Source organism: Chrysochloris asiatica, unplaced genomic scaffold, assembly GCF_000296735.1.
Source record: "Chrysochloris asiatica unplaced genomic scaffold, ChrAsi1.0 scaffold00002, whole genome shotgun sequence".
Lineage (NCBI taxonomy): Eukaryota > Metazoa > Chordata > Mammalia > Afrosoricida > Chrysochloridae > Chrysochloris > Chrysochloris asiatica.
Window position 1 is genome coordinate 15,925,850 of NW_006408520.1, and position 19,353 is coordinate 15,945,202.

At 38.2% G+C, this 19,353-nt stretch overlaps 1 pseudogene; it reads left to right on the forward strand.

The window, feature by feature from the left end:
* Nucleotides 1-1,480, forward strand: part of LOC102842642 — a 10,010-nt pseudogene extending 8,530 nt beyond the window's left edge.
* Nucleotides 1,481-19,353: the final 17,873 nt, after the last annotated feature.

Here is a 19,353-nt window from a genome sequence, read left to right on the forward strand (position 1 = left end):
ACCTTGTAGTTCAAATGGTTTTGCAGTCTAGCGCATTAACCCACAGTGCCACACCAGGCTGGCAAGTCAACCACTGGAGGACAAATAATGTATTTGACTGGAATGGTTGACAAAAGGACACTTGAAAAATATGAAAGAGAAGCTAAAGAAAAAAACAGAGAAAACTGGTACTTGTCTTGGGCCTTAGACACAAAACAGGAAGAATGAGACAAATGTAGAACAGTAGAAGTGGGCTGTGTCTATTTTGAAATAGAAAAGAAGTATTTCACAATTCTAGATGCCCCTGGCCACAAGAGTTTTGACTCAAATATGATTGGTGGTTCTTCTCAAGCTGATTTGGCTGTACTGGTAATCTCTGCCAGAAAAGGAGAGTTTGAAACTGGATTTGGAAAAGGAGGACAGACAAGAGAACACACAATGTTGGTGAAGACGGCAGGTATAAGACACTTATTCTTTCTGCTTATTAATATGATGGATGACCCAACAGTAAATTGGAGCAGTGAGAGGTATGAAAAATGTAAAGAGAAACTAGTGCCATGTTTAAAGAAAGTTGGCTTCAATCCCAAAAAGGATGTTTACTTTATTTCCTCTTCAGGATTGACTGGAGCAAATCTTAAAGAGCAATCCAATTTCTGTCCTTGATACAGTGGATTACCATTTATTCCATATCTGGATAATTTGCCAAAATTTAAAAGATAATTGATGGACCAATCAGGCTGCCAATTGTGGATAAGTTTAAGGATATAGGCACTGTGGTCCTGGGAAAGCTAGAATCAGGATCTGTTTGTGAAGGCCAGCAGTTCATGATGATGCCCAATAAGCACAGCATGGAAGTTCTTGGAATCCTTTCTGATGATGTAGAAACTGATTCTGTAGCCCCTAGTGAAAACCTAAAAATCAGACTGAAAGGAATTGAAGAAGAGATTCTTCCAGGATTCATACTTTGTGATCCTAATAAATTCATACTTTGTGATCCTGTGTCATTCTGGATGCACATTTGATGCCCAGATTGCGAATATGGAGCACAAATCCATCATCTGGCCAGGTTACAATGCAGTGCTGCATATTCATGCCTGTATTGAGGAAGTTGAAATAACAACCTTATCTGCTTGGTAGACAAAAAATCTAGAGAAAAAGTTAGACCCCATTTTGTGAAACAAGATCAAGTGTGCATCACTTGTTTAAGAACGGCAGGAACCATCGGCCTTAAGACCTTTAAAGACTTCCCTCAGATAGGTCGCTTACCTTAAGAGATGAAGGTAAAACCATTGCAATTGGAAAAGTTCTAAAACTGGTTCCAGAGAAAGACAAAGCATTTACTAAGCATTTCCACACTAACAATACCATGAGGAAAACTGACTGCAAAAGCCCACTTCACACTGCCTTCCCTTATTTCTGCCCATTCATAAATCTCTCCCCCTATTTTGCAAAGAGAAATCTCACAGCAAAAGTCCACATTATGTCAGCTTTCCCATATTGAGAGCTCTGCTTTGCCACTGTTGAATTTTTCCCCCAGATTTTTTTCTCCCCTCTCAAAATCTGCTTCACAGATTTGGCAATAGAGTTGTAAGTGATGTGGACATAATTGCCAACAATAATGAAAACCTACAGGAATTTTTTTTTTCTTTTCATTATCCCCTTAGGCATATTTAGGCTTTCTCTCCAGGCTGATCATTCTGAGTGTGCGAGTGTGTGTGCACATGTTACAAAGACACTACTATGTTAATAAAATATTCAATTTGAAGAATAAATCTGTTGTACAAAGGTTTGCTGTAACTTGGAATCAATTCAATGGTACCTAACTGCAACCTATTTTAAGACTTACAACTCTGATCCACCCCAAAGGCTATATGCTTAAATAATTATTTTTTATTAGGGAAATAAATTTCAACCTTATAAAGAAGTTTCAAGTACAAAGAACTTTTTCCTTAAATAAATTTAAATTAAGTTGCTGGCCAGATGTTCCATCTTCCCAATGTACTTTAATATTTATTTCCTACAAGCTCATATATTTTCTTGCATTACTACAAAATCTGGAACAGTTATACATCATTGGTATCTAATCTCAGAAGCCCTTTAAGTGTCACCAGTTGTCCCAATAACGTTCATTATATCAAACAGGTGCAGTTTAGAATCATTCAGGACATATCTCATCAAAAACAAATAAGCAAATTAAACAAATCCCTGGTGGTCAAATCAATTCTGATACATGGCTACCCCATGTGTTACACCATATAACTACTTTATAGGGTTTTTTTGGCTGTGATCATTATGAAGCAGGTCATCTGGTCTTTTTTACGTGGCTCCTCCTGGTGGATTTGAACCTCCAACTTCAGGTTAGTAGTGAAGCATAAACCATTTACAACACTCAGGAACCATTCATGTTCTCCAACTTCCTTCAACTTGAAATAGCTCCTTCGTATTTATGACCTAAACTTTTATTTTAAGATTGTTGTTGTTGTTAAGTGCTGTTGAGTCGCTTCTGACCCATAGAGACCCTTTATAGGATTTCTGAGGAGTGGCTGGTGAGCTTGAACTGCCGACCTTGAGGTACAAACTGATTTTGCAGGCCAGTGCATTAATCCATAGCACCATCTTTACCTAGCTCAGATTTTGCTTCCCCACAACAGCTACATTCCCTTATGTTTTCCTTCCTCATTCTGTGTGTGCTCTGACACCATTCCAGGACTCCATTTTAAGATTGTTGTTGTTGTTAAATGCTGTCAAGTCAGTTCCAACCCATAGCGATCCTATACAGGGTTTCTAAGGAGTGGCTGATGAGCTTGAATCACTAACTTGTGGTTCAAACTGACCCTGTTATCCAGTACACTAACACACAGCACCATACCAGAACTCTTATATTTTAAGATTATAGGCCAGTTATTTAGCAAACTGTCCCTCAACATGGGTTTTTCTTATGTTTCTTATGAAAAAGGTTACTCATCTTTGACAAGAATATTACAGAAGCAATACTGTATTCCTTCCACTACATCCTATCAGGAGACATTTGATTATGATGTGTTTTATTGTAGATGATGTTCACATTGAACATACAGATTAAGGTAGTGTCTATTGGGTTTCTCCACTAAGTACTCTTTAACCCTTTGTAATTAATAAATAAATATTTTGTGGAGATCTATTTTTGATGCTGTATAAATGCCCTTTCCTTATTAAACTGTGAATTATTCATTTGCTTTTTTATATGTGTAAGGACTCATGGTTTCCTGTTATTCAATGGTTTATAATCTACTACTATCCTTATTTATTTTGATGCCTAAATTTCTTTCATATTAGTCACTGGGAATCCCTCCAAGCGGATGCCTATGTTTTTAGTTGTTGTTGTTGTTGTTAAGTGCCGTCGAGTCGGTTTCGACCCATAGCGACCCTGTACAGGGTTTCCGAGGGTGTAAATCTTTACGGGAGTAGAAAGCCTCATCTTTCTCCCGCGGAGCGGCTGATAGTTTCGAACCACTGACCTTAACGTTCGCAGCCCGATTCGTAACCACTACGCTACCAGAGCTGTGTCTCTATAATTATTTGATCTTTCTGGCAATACAAGATATTCTAGCTAACTTTCATTTTTTTCTGCTTTGGCTCTGGTATTAGCCATTTCTTCAAAGAGCTTTGGTTTCTTTTGTTAGAAACAAAGGTTTGGGCATCAGATGTGCTGATTGATTAAAAAAAAAAAAAGTTGCTTTTCAAGGTTCTTTCAATAGACAGAGCAAGGGAATCTGTGAATGTGACATTCTTTACCTAGCTCAGGTTTTGATTCCCCACAACAGCCACATTCCCTTATGTTTTCTTTCCTCATTCTGTGTGTGCTCTGACACCATTCCAAGCTTCCCAACTTGGGAACCCTTTTCACGCTGCTCAGGCTCTGACCCTGCACTTCAGACCACCCCTCTACATGAACACTTCCTTGCTCTGCCCAACTGTTTCAAGTTGAAGGAAGCTGGAGAACATGAATGGTTCCTGAGTGTTGCAAATGGTTTGTACTTTACTACTAACCTTAAGTTGGAGATTCAAATCCACCAGGAGGAGCCACAAAAGTAAAACCTGGTGACCTGCTTCATAATGATCACAGCCAAGAAAACTCTTTGAAGTAGTTATACTCTGTAACACATGGAGTAGCCATGTATTTAAGAGTACATGTTGCTCAATAATGGGAAATAAATGAATTGGGGAAGGGGCAGTGAGGAATAACAATGGTTTATAATTTAAATTTAAATGATATTTCTTGTATCCCTTTAGTCTCCATTTCATTTCAACGTATATCTTAAAATTGCCTTTCCAAAACAAGGGTTTCTCCCACTGATATTTCAGTTTTCTGAAATTCAAGCAAATTTGCATGATGTAGAAAATGAACTGGAGTTTAAGGGCTCTGTGATGACCAGCTTTATTCTTATATATCATGCTGTCTGTCAGGATAGAAGTCTGACTAAAGGTATAGATTTAGAAGTTATAGCCAGACATTGGTAAATGGCATAAATGAAGATGCCATGTAGAAAGCTGAGGAGAAAAAGGCAGCTTAGAATATACTAATAATTAAGACCACCAATAGAAGAAAAAAATGAAAATGACTGATCAAAAGAAATGGAAGGCATATTAAAAGAAAATGGTGCCATGGAATTCAATGCAAAAGGGAAAATGTGAAGGTGAACATCAGTCAATGATGTGAAACATTATAAAATAAAAATCTAAAGGATAACTGTTGTATTTTGCAACTATGAAGGCACTGATGACTGGAAAACAGTTTAAGTAGAGCAGCAGTAGTTTTGAGAGTAAAAGCAGATGGATCAAGAGGACATATAGTAGGATGACCTTTGTTTCTCTAAGAGAGAAGATGAGGATGGATGGAGTTATAGCAAGGAATAGTGGAACTGTGAGAATTTATACCTGATGGTCTCTGTTTTTCCATGAGGATGTGTCATATGTTGATGAAAATGGAACAGGGATGAGGTAGGGATTTGGGAAGGATGACTTGATGACATAAACCATGCGGGTTGGTGGAAAGAGTTGCCTGGGAAACTAGGCTCTATATTTGCTATAGAAAGGACTTTTTTCTCTTTGGTCATTTGTTCCTAGAATGAATCCAGTCTCAGCTCTGATAGCAGAGTTTTCTTATTGAAATTTTATTAGCTGAATTCTCAGAATCCTGTGTCTTGAGCCTTAGGTGAGAAGAAGAGGGAAGAAAACTGAATCATAACCTCAGAAACTACGGAAAATTGTTGCTGTTGTTAAATGCCATCAAGTCAGTTCCACCACACAGCAACCTTGTATAGGGTTTCCAAAGAGGTATTGGTGGGTTTAAACCACCAACTTTGTAGTAAACAGTCCAGTGCTTACTCTACAGTGCCACACCAGAAAGATAATGAGGAAAAACTCATGTATGCAACGACAAAAAATTGGGCTTCTGGATACCATGGTCAATTGGCATGACATACTCCTCAAAAACAATGTTCTACATAGGACTTTGGTGAGTAGTGACCGGGATCTTAAAAGTTCATGAGCAGACATCTAAAGTATAACTATTGATCACTACCTATCCAGAGGAAATAAGAGTAATAAAAGTTGAAGAGGCTTGGAAACATCTAATGGACCATGTCAACAGCAGTTTCCATGACCCTGAGACCAGAATTTGATGGTGTCTGGCCACCACTACCAACTGCTTGAAAAGGGATTACATTAGAAGGTCCTAGATAGAGTAGGAGAAAATGTGGAACAAAACTCAAAATCACTAGAAAAGACCAGGCTTACTAGTCACATAGAGACTGTTGGACCCCCAAATCTATGGTACTTAGTTAACCTTCATGTCTGGAACTGAACTCTCCCTTGTAACTTAATTTTCAGCCAAGCAATAGAAGAGCTTATAAGAAGACAATGACACTAGTGAGGTATACACATTGTATACAGGTCAACCATTCGAGATCAAACAGACAGCATTTACCCAAGGACAAAGTTTTAAAGGATTGGGAAAGAAGTAGGAATGGAAACAAGAAACACAAGGAGAAAGTGGGATAAATGATGTTAGACTGAGGGGATTGTAGTCATTGAGATGAAACCAAGTATAAGATGTGTTAAATTAAAACTGATGATCTGCTCTAAAAACCTTCACTCAATTCACAATAAAAAGTTTTTAAACATTGTCCATCTGATATGAAACCAATTTCTAGTTTTAACCAACAACAGCAAAACATTGCTATCGAGTCGATTCTAAGTCATAACCACTATATAGGATATAGTAGAACTGTCCCATAAGATTTTCAAAGCTGTATTGTTTAACAGAAGCAGATCACCACACATTTTTCTCATAGAGAATTTAATGGATAAGCATTGCCATTATGGCTTCTTTCTAGTTTTAAGGAGCATAACATATAACCACATCCTTACTAGTCATGGCTGTCCCTGAGTGGTGCAAATAGTAAATACACTCAGCTGGTAACTGAAAAGTTGGAGGATCAAATCCACTGAGAGGCACTTCTGAAAACAGGCATGAAAATCTATTTTTTTTTAAATCAGCCATTGAAAACTCTACAGTTTCTACTCTGACACACATGAGGTGGTCACCGTGAGTCAGAATCTTGTACTTGTCAGAAACTTGTACTGGTCATTGGTCATCTATGCATTTGAGGGCATTCTGACTGTGGTTATTCTTGCCCCTTTGCTCAGACACCATACACTGTCTAGACTCATGACAGGACAGAGCTGGCCTCACAGCAATTAACTGACCAGGAGTTGGTGGTGTCTCCAAGATTTTCCATTCATTGTAGACCTCTAAAGTCTGACTTCTCAGCTGCTTACCTTGCTCCATGGTTGTGTGCAAGAAGGTACAATCTCCAGGCATTATACCCCTGGAACAACAGAACCCTTCACCCTAAAATCTCCTGCCTTCAAATTTTAAATAACTCCTTTTGTTGAATATAATCAGAATCTTGTATTCATACATAGAAAAGACCAAAGAAAAATCTTCACAGTACTTTTTAAATCCATGAACACTTTTTCGTCCTACCCACAGATGATTACATTATGATTAGGCTATGATGTCCAGTTGTTTGATAAAACACCAATCTAGTTACTGTTATCAAGTAGTTTCAAACAGCAAAACCAAAACCCATTGTCCTTAAGTCGATTATGACTCATAATCACCCTATAGTACAATGTAGACCTCCACATCCTTTCCAAGCTATAATCTTTCCAGGACTAGATGGCCACATTCTTCACTCAAGGAGCAGCTGGTGAGTTGGAACCATCAGCCTCTCAATTAGCAGCCATGTGATTAAATCAGATGACCTAAAGTAAAGCAAACCTCCATAATATGAAGGGATTCAAACAACAAGTTGAAGGCCTTAAGAGCAAAAAAGATGTTCTCCTAGGGTGTGTTCTGCCTCCAGACTATAAATGTACATTTTTGTCAGAACACTATTATTCTTCACTTTTCTGTTAACTGACCTATGGATTTGGAGATGCAGACCTGCATGTGGTTTCTAGCATGTCACCTGACCCATATATTTTGGATGTGCTAGCCCCCACCACCACCACCGTCACACGAACCCATTTATTGAAATAAACCTTTCTTGCACTCTTTCTCCAGTCTATACATATTTACACATTCATGAGTTTATATACGAGATACCTATATGCAAGTATAAGTTAGTACATATAATTTCTCTAGAAAACCATGACTAAACTCTATCTCCCTATGCATATATGTTGCAACATTTCCCCAGACTGACTGGTGTGTTTGTTCTGTTTCTATCATAACAACTGGTTACCAGCTTTGTATATTTTGTAAGCAGTTAACTAGTCAGGATGTAAGTAGGATTAGCTCATGCGATTGATGACTAAATACATAAAGTCTTAAGCTAGTTTCTACTGTGTTCTAAATACCTGATTCCTTGACCACAGTATCTAAGTAATAACATACACATTCAGCCACATGGAGGCTACCTTGTGGTTTTTGAGTGGTGTCTGAAAATGCTTATTAAATATTGTCCTTACAGAGATATTTCTGTATCCAGTGTCATGGTGGGAATCTCCTGATACATATTTGTATACATAGGACACCTTTGACTAACCATAGATTCTGGGACATGGTTATCACTCTCAGAAATACTGCACCCTGTGTGAGCTATAGATTTTTTATTTGTGGCAGAAACTAAAAACCTCTATAGAATAACAACAGGCCAGAAAATGAGCTTTGGAGCATAGTAATTTGCACATATATCACCAGGGCAGGCTAAGAACATAATCTATGGGAACCTTCAGGCCTCCAGCCTTTAATAAGACAAGCAACAAGTCAAATTTTATGAGAGGAATATTCCATTTTAAAATGTTTATAGGAGAAGCTTGTCTCTATAGTGAGCACTTTACAGAAATACCACGAGCAAAGGTGACATCCTATCCCAGCTGTCAGGGCTGTGTCTACCAGTTTTCCTTTAGCCATGTAGCACTCTGGGAATTAACATCCATTGGCGATAAAGTTTGCCCCAGTCACAGCTAAACGCAACTGTCTAGAGTTCTAGTTTGTTGCTTTAAGACATGAGTATTCAAACACACAATTGTTTAAGCTTCTCCATCTGGTTCTGCAAGACGCAGTGCTATGTCCTTCTATGATAACAAGAGGAGGCAATCTTACGCGCACACACACATCTGTCTCAGATTACACACAAACCTCTGTTTCTCTCTCATACACACATGCACACACATACCTTGCATTACACAAACACATCTCTTATCATGCACAAATACACACACATACACATCTGTCTCTCATACTATACACACAACTAACTTGAAAGGAAAGGCACACATTTTCCACATCCATGAAAATTACTGAGAACTTGCCTTCAGTTTTATGGCAGTCAACCCCCACAAAAATAGTAGATGAAGTACGACTTTCAGAAGAATAAAGAAAAGTTACTGTTCTCATATGGGCACCAGGGTTGGGTCATTTTAGTCAATGTCATGTCACATGGAAAAGTCATTTGAACAAATTTAAAGACAGAGTGATTATCCCCCCAATAAGCATTTCTTAACCATACTCATTCCCTCCTCTACCACATCCCATGGTAAAGATCACACCTTACTTCTGTGTTTCTCATAGACCCAACTTCACCTTTTCACTCTTAATACCCTACTAGGAATTATCACTGGGAGCTGCCTATTGACAAGATTCCCAGGTCCTAGAGGGAACCACGGTCATGGCAGAAAGAGGCAGAGATGAGGAACTAATGTCTAGTACCCAAGATCGTATCATGCAACAATAACTGTAGGAAAGACTATTTCCAACATCTCTGGTATGTATTGAATGCTTATTGTGATCCTTTTATATTTGTTGGTCAAGAATGACTTTAATGTTTTATTTTAACCAGAATTCACCTGCCTAAAAGCAATGAGGATAATGGAAATGCATTTTGTTTGTCCCAGGCTCCATACTTTCAAACCTTAGCTGTCTCCTTCTAACCTCCTCTCGGAAGGGGAAACAGCTGGACTCTCTTACATGTGTCTGCATCACTGCAGGAAACCAGAGATGATCTGGGATTATAGAGGCTCCAGATTCATCTCCCTTTAAGTCCAAAACATAAAAATGAAAAAGAAAAGGAATATCCCAAAATTTTGATATGAGCTTTATTTAACAAATTAATAAATGCTCTCTTATTTCTTTCCCCCTCTTCTCAGGAAACTACCTTGTAATTATTTATCGTTGTTCTTATATTGAGCATTTGATATGTAGTTACTGTTGTGTAGACATGTAATAACTGTTAAATGGAAGAATGCATAAAATAAATGAATCACTGGCTACATTCACCACAGCACATTTTTCAGTGTTGACGGCTTCCACTCCTGGTCAGCCCATCTCTCTCTATACTTCACATCTAATCTTTTTCTTTGCAAGTCTCCATCCTTTTCCCACTAACATTTCCCATTTTAAATGGAAATTCCCAAAATTCTGTTCTACTTCATTTTACTATCCCTTGATCAACATGTTTGAGTCATGGTGACTTTCTTTCCATTCCCCAAGCACATCCTTGCACATATTGCCTTGTATGCCTGAAACACAGTTTCTTCACTCCACCATCCTATCTGCTGGCCTTTCTACTCACACTTCAGGTCACAGTTTAAAAATCCATTATTTAAATATCCCCAAGGTGGCGCTGTGGGTTAATGCACCAGACTGCAAAGCCATTTGAACTGCAAAGTCGGTGGTTCAAGCTCACCAGCTGCTCCTCAGAAACCCTATTGTTGTTGTTGTTAAGTGCCATCTAGTCAGGGTTTCAAAAGGTCTGAACCGACTTGATGGCACTTAACAACAACAAAAGGCTAGATTATGAACTCTACTTACTTAATGCCTGCATAGCATTCATAATAATTATTACTGAATTGTTTTGAAAATTATGTTTATTACCTGCTTCTCCCACTTCATTGTAAGGTCTTTGAAGAACTTTCAACAAGGTCATAGGAGCTGATATGGACATTCCCCAACTACTATAGCTACAGAACTGCTGGATTAAATTTTAGTTACCTATCCCAATTAAAAAAAAAAAAAAAAAAGGTAAGTGTAAATTCATGGGCATAAGAAAACAATAAGATACTAGAAAACTTTTTTTTTTCTTAATCAGAGCACTCAGAACAGTAAACAAAAGCCAAGTTCTCTATTTGGAAATAATGGAGAGAGAATGGGGACTTGGAAAAAAACTTGCAACAAAAACACAAAGGTGGAAACAATACATAGACCTATAAAATGAACAATAACAACAGAAAGAAAAATGTTCCTCAGTACAATCAACCATTTGAGATCAAAAGGGAAGCAACTGCCTGAAAACAGCTCAGAAGGCAGGAAGGGTAAGAAAGATGAATGGAAACAGGGAACAGAGGGAGGAAGTGGGAAGGCTGCTGCGAACATTGTGAGGATTGCAACCAAAGTCACAAAACAATATGTGCATTACTTGCTGAACAGAAAACTAATTTTCTCTGTAAACATTCAACCAAAACACACTAAACATCAAAAAGAAAGAAGACACAAAGATGGGAGAGAAAAAAAATGAAAGTATACTATTGTAAGAGTCTTAGACTATACATAAAATAGTAAAATATCACTTGAAGGTATTGTATGATGAGCTAAAAATTTATACTATAAACCCTCCTCCACTTATTGGTCAGTTTATCATACTGTGGCTTGCCTGTTGCTAAAATTCTGTAAGCTGTGCCACAAATATTTAAATACCAGAAGAGCTACCCTTGGTGGGCAGGTTTAAGGGGTGCTTCCAGACTAAGACAGACTAGGAAGAAGGAGAGTAGGTAACTTCTGAACATTTAGCCACTGAAAAACTTATGAATGGCAGTGAAACAATATAAGACATAGTGCTGGAAGACGAAAACATTATGAATAGCATGGGAACATTGTTAGATATAATGCTAGTAGATGAGCCCTTCAGGTTGTAAGGCACTAGAAAGATAACTGGGAAAGAGCTGCCACCTCAAGATACAGTTGCTGTATTTTGTGAATGGATCAAAGTTTTCAGGACCTTCATTTGTTGATGGGGCACAATGCAAAATGAGGAGAAACAACTGCAAACACCCATTAATAATCTGAACATGGAATGTATGAAGTATGAATCTAGGAAAATTAGACATTGTCAAAATGAAATGGAAGACATAAAGATTGATGTGTTGTTGTTGTTGTTGTTAAGTGCTGTCAAGTCGGCTCCGACCCATAGTGACCCTCTAGAGGGTGTCCAAGGAGCAACTGGTGAGCTTGAACCACCAACCTTGCAGTTCAAACTGACTTTGCAGTCTAGTACATTAACCCACAGTGCCACACCAGGTTGATATACTAGGCATTAATGAGCTGAAAAGGACTGGTATTGGCCATTTGGAATCAAACAATCATATTTACTATACTAGAAACAAATTGAAGAGGAATGATGTCACATCCATCATCAAAAAGAGCATATCAAGATCTACCTTGAAATACAATCCTGTCTATGATAGTATAATATCCATATGACAAGGAAGAACAATTAATGTCACTATTATTTAAATTTATATATCAACCACTAAAGCCATGATGATTAAATTTAAGAATTCTACCAACTTCTTCAGACTGAAATTGATCAACCATGCAATTAAGAAGTATTGATAACCACTAGTGATTGGAATGCAAATGTCGGGAACAAAGTGGAAGGATCAATAGTTGTGAAACAGGGCCTTGGTGATAAAATGATGCTGGAGATTACATGATAGAATTTTGTAAGACCTATGACTTATTCACTGTAAATAACTTTTTAAACAACAAAAAAGAGGACTATACACAGAGACCTAACAAGATGAAATACACAAGAGGACATTGGGGGGAAGAGATGGTAGAAAATCTCAGCATCTCCAGCTAATTCAAGGTTAAGGGTAGTCTATGGAACAGACCACCAATTTCTCGTATGCACGCTCAGGCTGAAGCTGAAGAAAATTAAAACAACTCCACAAGAGCCAAATATCCCACCTGAATTTAGAGACCATTTCCAGGATAGATTTGATGCATTAGACACGAATTACTGAAAACCAGAAGAGTTGTGGGATGACATCAAGAATATCATACAAGAAGAAAGCAAAAGGTCATTAAAAATACAAGAAAGAAAGAAAAGGCCAAAATGGATGTCAGAAGGGACTCTGAAATGCGCTCGCCAGCACAGAGATGTTAAAGAGAGTATAAGAAATCTGGAAGTAAAAGAAGTTAACAGGATTATTTTAGAGGGCAGCGCAATAATCGAAAACAAAGCATTATAACGAAATGTGAAAAAAACCTGGAGTTAGAAAACTGAAAGTGTGAAAACACACTCAACAGTTCTCAATCTGAAAAGACTAAAGATAAAAATTCAAGGCTCAACTTGCCTTATTGAAGGATTCTATGGGGTCCTGGAATGGTGCTGTAAGATAAGCATTGGACTGCTAACTCCAGGATCAATGGTTCAAATCCACTAGCTGCTCCAGTGTGGCACTGTGAGTTAATGTGCTGGACTGCAAAGTCAATTTGAACTACAAGGTTGGTGATTCACCAGCCACAACCCTAAACAGGCTTAATATGGGTCAGACCAACTTGATGATGCACAATAAAACTGTTAGAACTGACTCAATGGAACTTAACAACATGGGGAAAATATTAAATGATGAAGAAAGTATCAAAAAAAGATGGAAGGAATATGAATCACTGTACTGAAGAGAAATAATCAGTGTTCAACCATTTAAAGAGGTACCATCTGAACAAGAACTAATGGTACCAAAGGAAAAAGTCCAAGCTGAAATGAATGCATTGGTGAAAAATAAGACTCTGGGAATTGATGAAATACAAATTGAAATCTTTCAACAAATTGATGCAGCACTGGAGGCACTCACTCATTATGCCAAGAAATTCGGAAGACAGCTACCTGGCCAACTGAATGGAAGAGCTCCATATATGTGCCCATTGTAAAGAAAGGTAGCCCAGTGGAATGTGGAAATTATTGAGCAATATCACATGCAAGTAAAAAATTGCTTAAGATAACTCAAAAATGTTTGCAACAGTACATTGACAGGGAACTGCCCAGAAGTTCAAACTGGATTCAGAAGAGAATGTAGAACTAGGAATATCATTGCTGATGTCAATGGATCTTGGTTGAAAGCCAAGAATGCCAGAAAGATGTTTACTATGCCTTATGGACTATACAAGACTTTTGACTGTGTGGATCATGTCAAACTATGGAAAACATTGTGAAGAAAAAGTATCCCAGAACACTTAACTGTGCTCATGAGGCATCTATACATGGACCAAGAGGCAGCTGTTAGAACATAACAAGGAGATACTGAATGGTTAAAAATCAGGAAAGATATTCACCAGGGCTTTCACCATACTCATTCAATCTGTATGCTGAGAAACTGGATTATACGAAGAAGAACATGGCATCAGTATTGGAGAAAGATCATTAATAACCTGCAATCTGTAGATTATACAACCTTACTTGCTAAAAGCAATGAGGACTTCAAATACTTACTGATGAAGATCAAATTTCACATAAATGTTGTTGTTTTTGTTAGGTGCCATCAAGTCGGTACTGACTCATAGAGACCCTATGCACAGCTGAACAAAACACTGCCTGATCCTGGGCCAACCTCACTGCTATTGCCACGCTTAAGTCCATCGATACTGCCACTTGGCCAATCCATCTCACTGGGGTTCTTCCTCTTTTTCTCTGACCCTCCACTTTACCAAATATGATAGATATCCTTCTCCAGAGACTGGTCCCTCCTGGCAATATGTCCAAAGTATGAGAGACAAAGTTTGGTCATCTTGGCTTCCAAGGTACACTCTGGCTGCACTTCTCCCAAAATGGATCTATTGGTTCTTTTGGCAGCCCATGGCACTTTTAGTATTCTCCTCCAACACCATAATTCAAAGGCATCAATTCTTCTACGGTCTTCTTTATTCACTGTCCAGCTTTCGCATCCATATGAAGTTATTGAAAATACCATGGCTTGGGTATTTTCAATATTCCCATTTGTTGATGTGGCATAACTCAAAATGAGAAGTAACAGCTGTAAATATCCATCAATAATTGCAACTTGGAATTATTCGTAGAAAATCAAAGTTATCAAAATTGAAATAGAATGCTTGACAATTGATATCCCAGGCATTAGCAAGCTGAAATGGATTTGCGTTAGCAACTTTGAATCTGATAACCATAGTCTACTATGAAGGGATTCTAGTGTGGTGATACAGGATAAGCTAACTGCAAAGTTGACAGTTCAAACCCACCAGCCAGCCCTCAAAAACCCTATACAGAGTCAGAACCAATGTGACAGCACTTAACAACAACAACAACAACAACAATGCCAGGAACAGAAAATTGAAGAGGAGGAACAACATTGAATTCATCATTAAAAAGAATAGTTCAAGATCTATCCTGTCAGTAATACATAAATATCTTTATGGTATGTCAGTATAGGTTAAGCACTGGATTGCAAAGTCAGTTTGAACTTCTCATCAGCTACTCCTGGTTCAAGCTCATCAGTCACTCCTCAGAAACACTATACTGGGTCACTGTGGTTCAGAACCAACTCAACAGCACTTAACAACAACAACAACATATGCCTATGAGGAACACTATGGATGTATACGTATATGTTGTTGTTGTGTACAATACAGTCAATTTCGACTCATAGAGATCCTATAAGACATTGTAGAACTACCCTATAGAGTTTACTTGGTTGTGTTCTTTACAGGAGCAGATCACATGTCTTTTCACCCATGGAGCTGCTAGTAAGTTCAAACCTTTGACTTTTTGGTTAGCAGCTAAGTGGCTAATCACTTCCATCAGAGATGCTTTCAAACTTATATATATTTGTCAAATCTATCAAACTGTATACTCTAATGACTTCTTGATTGCAAACACCTTTTTAAACAACATAGAAGACGACTGCACACATGGACCTCACCAGATGAAATGCACAGAAATCAAATTGACTACATTCATGGAAAGAGATGGTGGAAAAGCTCCATAGCATCAGTCAAAGCAAGGACAGAGGCAGATAGTGGAACAGACCAACAACTGTTATATGCAAGTTCAGGTAGAAGCTGAAGACTATTAAAACAAGTCCACGAGAGCCAGAAAATGTCTGTGAACATATCCCACCTGGATTTAGAGATCACATCAAGAACAGATTTGATGCACTAAATATTCATGACCAAATACCAGAAGATTCATGTGATGACATCAAGGACATCATGTAGGAAGAAAGCAAAATGTCATTAAGAAAACAAGAAAGAAGGAAAACACCAAAATGGATGTCAGAAAAGATTCTGAAACTTGCTTTCCTGCATAGAGATACTAAAGCAAATGGAAGAAATGAGGAGGTAAGAACTGAACAGAAAATTCAAAAGACATCTTGAGAAGACAAAATCAAATGTAATGAATAGGCAAAGACCTTGTAATGGTTAGGGTTCTGTGTCAAGTTGACTAAGATTTCCAGAGCTTTAGCAGATGAGATGTGCTTATTCCCACGGTGATGAAACATAAAACAGGCAATAGTTAACTCTATGTTGAATGGCTATCCTGCTGGGAACCTGTGACTCTCTGATTGTAAGTCATTTCCTTGATTTTATATATATATATATATGTAATATTTCACTGGTTAAATGTTAGGAGTTTGAACCCACCAGCCACTCCATGGAAGAAAGATGTGGCAGTTAGTTTCCAGATATTTAGTCTTAGTCATCCTATGAAGCACTTCTACTCTGTCCTATAGGGACACTGTGAGATCAAATTGTTTTAAAGACAGAACTTTTTTAAAAAGACAAATGTAAAGTCCTATACACACATTCCTGTGCATAGGGATTTAGGATTTATAAAGCATAGTTTGGAGGACACAATTCAATCCATAGCATTATCATTCCTAGATAAGGTCCTTACTAAGGTGTATAAAGTTGTTAAGTGCCATTGAGTCAGTTCTGACTCGTAGCAACCTTGTATAGGGTTTTCAAGAAGAGGTTGGTGAGTTTGAACATCTGACCTTAGTGGTTCAAACCAACATTGAGATCGCGTGCTTAACCTATTGGTGCTAAACCAAGCAAATGTTAATTTGTTGCTGTTGTTAGGTGCCATTGATTTGTTTCAGACTCATAGCAACCCTGTGCCCAGCAGAACTTAACACTACCAGGTCCATGCCATCCTCACAACTGTTGCTAAGTTTAGGCCTATTGTAGCTGAGTCAATCCATCTCATTGGGAACCTTACTCTTTTTTGCTGATTCGACTTTACCAAACATGATGTCTTTCTCCAGGAACTGATCCCTCATGATAACATGTCTGAAGTATAAGGGACAAAGTCTCAACATCCTCACTTCTAAGGAGCATTCTGGCTTCACTTCTTTCAAGACAGATTTGTTTCTTTTTCTGTCAGTCCCTATTACTTGTTTTGTTGTTGTTGTTTTAATTTTTTATTGTGAACTGGGTGAAGGTTTACAAACAAGATCATCAGCTCTGCATTCCACAAAGTATATACCTTCTTTCATCCCAGTGATTACAATCACTTCCCTGCAATATTTATCCTATTCTTCCCTGTGGCTCCCCATTTACATCTTAGATTTCACTCCAACTGCATAATTCAAATGCACTGATTCTTCTACTGGCCTTCCTTGTTTATTGTCTTGCATATGAGGTGACTGAAAATTCTGTGGCTTGGGTCTGATAAACATTTTGAAAATCTATGAAGTACTTGGTATAAGGTATGTCCAAGGGGGTTTCATTAGTGAAATTTTGATGAGCTGATGATTGCTAAGTGCTAAATTGCTCTGAATTGATCCCTTTTATTCTGTCCTCCCAGGCAAGAAACTAGCTCCTGTCAATTTAATAGATGCTAGAGGAGCTCTGGTAGCGTAGTGTTTATGAATTGGGCTGCTAATCTCAAGGTCAGCAGTTCGAAACTACCAGCTGTTCTGCGGGAGAAAGATGAGGCTTTCTGCTCCCATAAAGATTTACAGCCTCGGAAGCCCTGTACAGGGTTGCTATGTGTTGGAACCGACTCCACGGCACATAGCAACAACAACAACAGGAGGAGTCCTGGTGTGGTGTGGTGAGTTAATGCATTGGACTATAAAATCAGTTTGAACCACAAGGTCAGCAGTTCAAGTTCACCAGCCACTCCTCAGAAACCCCATACAAGGTTGCTATAGTTCAGAACCGACTCAACGGCACTTAACAACAACTTTGTGGCACTGTAGGATAAGCACTGGACTCAAGGTCAGATTAAACTGCAAGGTCAGTGGCTCAAACCCCCGGCCACTCCTTGGAAAACCTACATAGTGTCATTATGAGTCAGAACCAACTCAACAGAAATTAACAATGACAGTTATATGAAGTCTTAGTGTAGTGCTATAGAATAAGCACTGGACTGCTAACCGTTAGTTTGGCAGTTCAAAGTCACTAACCCTTCCTTGGAAACTCTATACAGGTTTACTGCCTATAAGTTGGAACTGACTTGATGTCACTTAACAACAACAACAAGCTGTTACATGAATCACAGAGGAGTTCCGGTGGTATAAATCAACTCCATAGCAATGGGTTTAAATCTGGTTTGGGAATATGGATGTCCAGGGACTATTTCATTCTATTATGTATGAAGCATCCATGGATTGGGAGATAATTCAATGGTAATGAACTAAAACAACAAAAGCCATATTCCAGTGCTTAAGACAGCAATTCTGAATTCTGGTCAACCCAAAGAATGAACCCTACACATAGTATAGCTTACCCTGCCATGTAGATTCCACTACATAGCTAGAGACTACCTTCCTGATCACACAAGAGAGTTAGTACTTCCTCCATCACTAACACTAAGCTGTCAAGATAGAGTTGCTACTATTATATCCACACCACTTATTTCATGAAAGAACAACAGCCTGATGCTTCCTTACTCATGCAGTTTATAAGTGTTACCATCTATAGCATCACACCTGGCCCTGTGAGATCTCTATGTGCTGCCCTGGATACAATGAACAATGGGGGACCATACTACTGCTGCTCTAGCCTCACAAAGTTCCCCAGTGACCTTCGTGTGAGTACTGCTTGACTATTTACCCTTGTGTGAATGCAACCAATGAACTAGATACAAGATACTGCAGCAGATATGAAAGTGCATATACCACTAAGCATAGTGTATGTATAATTTTTTTTCTTTAAATCAAGAGGCTAAATGTATATAACAAATGAGGCCTGGTCTGCCTAATGCAGAGATATAATAACATCCAGGATCATCACACAAATGAGGTTTAGTTCCTTTGTTTTCTGCTTTCATTCATTCCACAAATGATGTGTCAGGCACTAAACTAAGGTACTCATATAGACAAGGCAGAAATCCTGAAATATTGTTGAAAGCTTTGTGTGCTTGCATATAAGAAAACAAAAATATATCTGTATTACTGAAATAGAAGCTAGATCGGAAAATATTCATTTCACAGAAGTACTTGGTATAAGGCATGTCCAAGGGGGAGTTTCATTAGTGATTAGCAGAAGGTGCTCAAGGTGGAGGGATCTCACCTTGAAGCAGTTCAGTGCTACAGACCCAAAAGGTAGTTATAGCAGGACTCTGCTGCAGACCACCTAGTAATGTTACCTCTCAGCTGAGTCAAACCTGTGTGCATAGAAACCCAGTGGTTATTTCTGTGACTTGAACATACGTTTGACCTGATGGCTAAGGAGCCTCTCTTTATAAAGTTTCACACCAAACAATCTGTCTTTCAGGGAAATAAATACAAAAGAAAAATTGTGCTTTAAAAATAAATACATAAGAGATAATTATGAAAATTTATTTGAAAATGTCTAAAATGTAT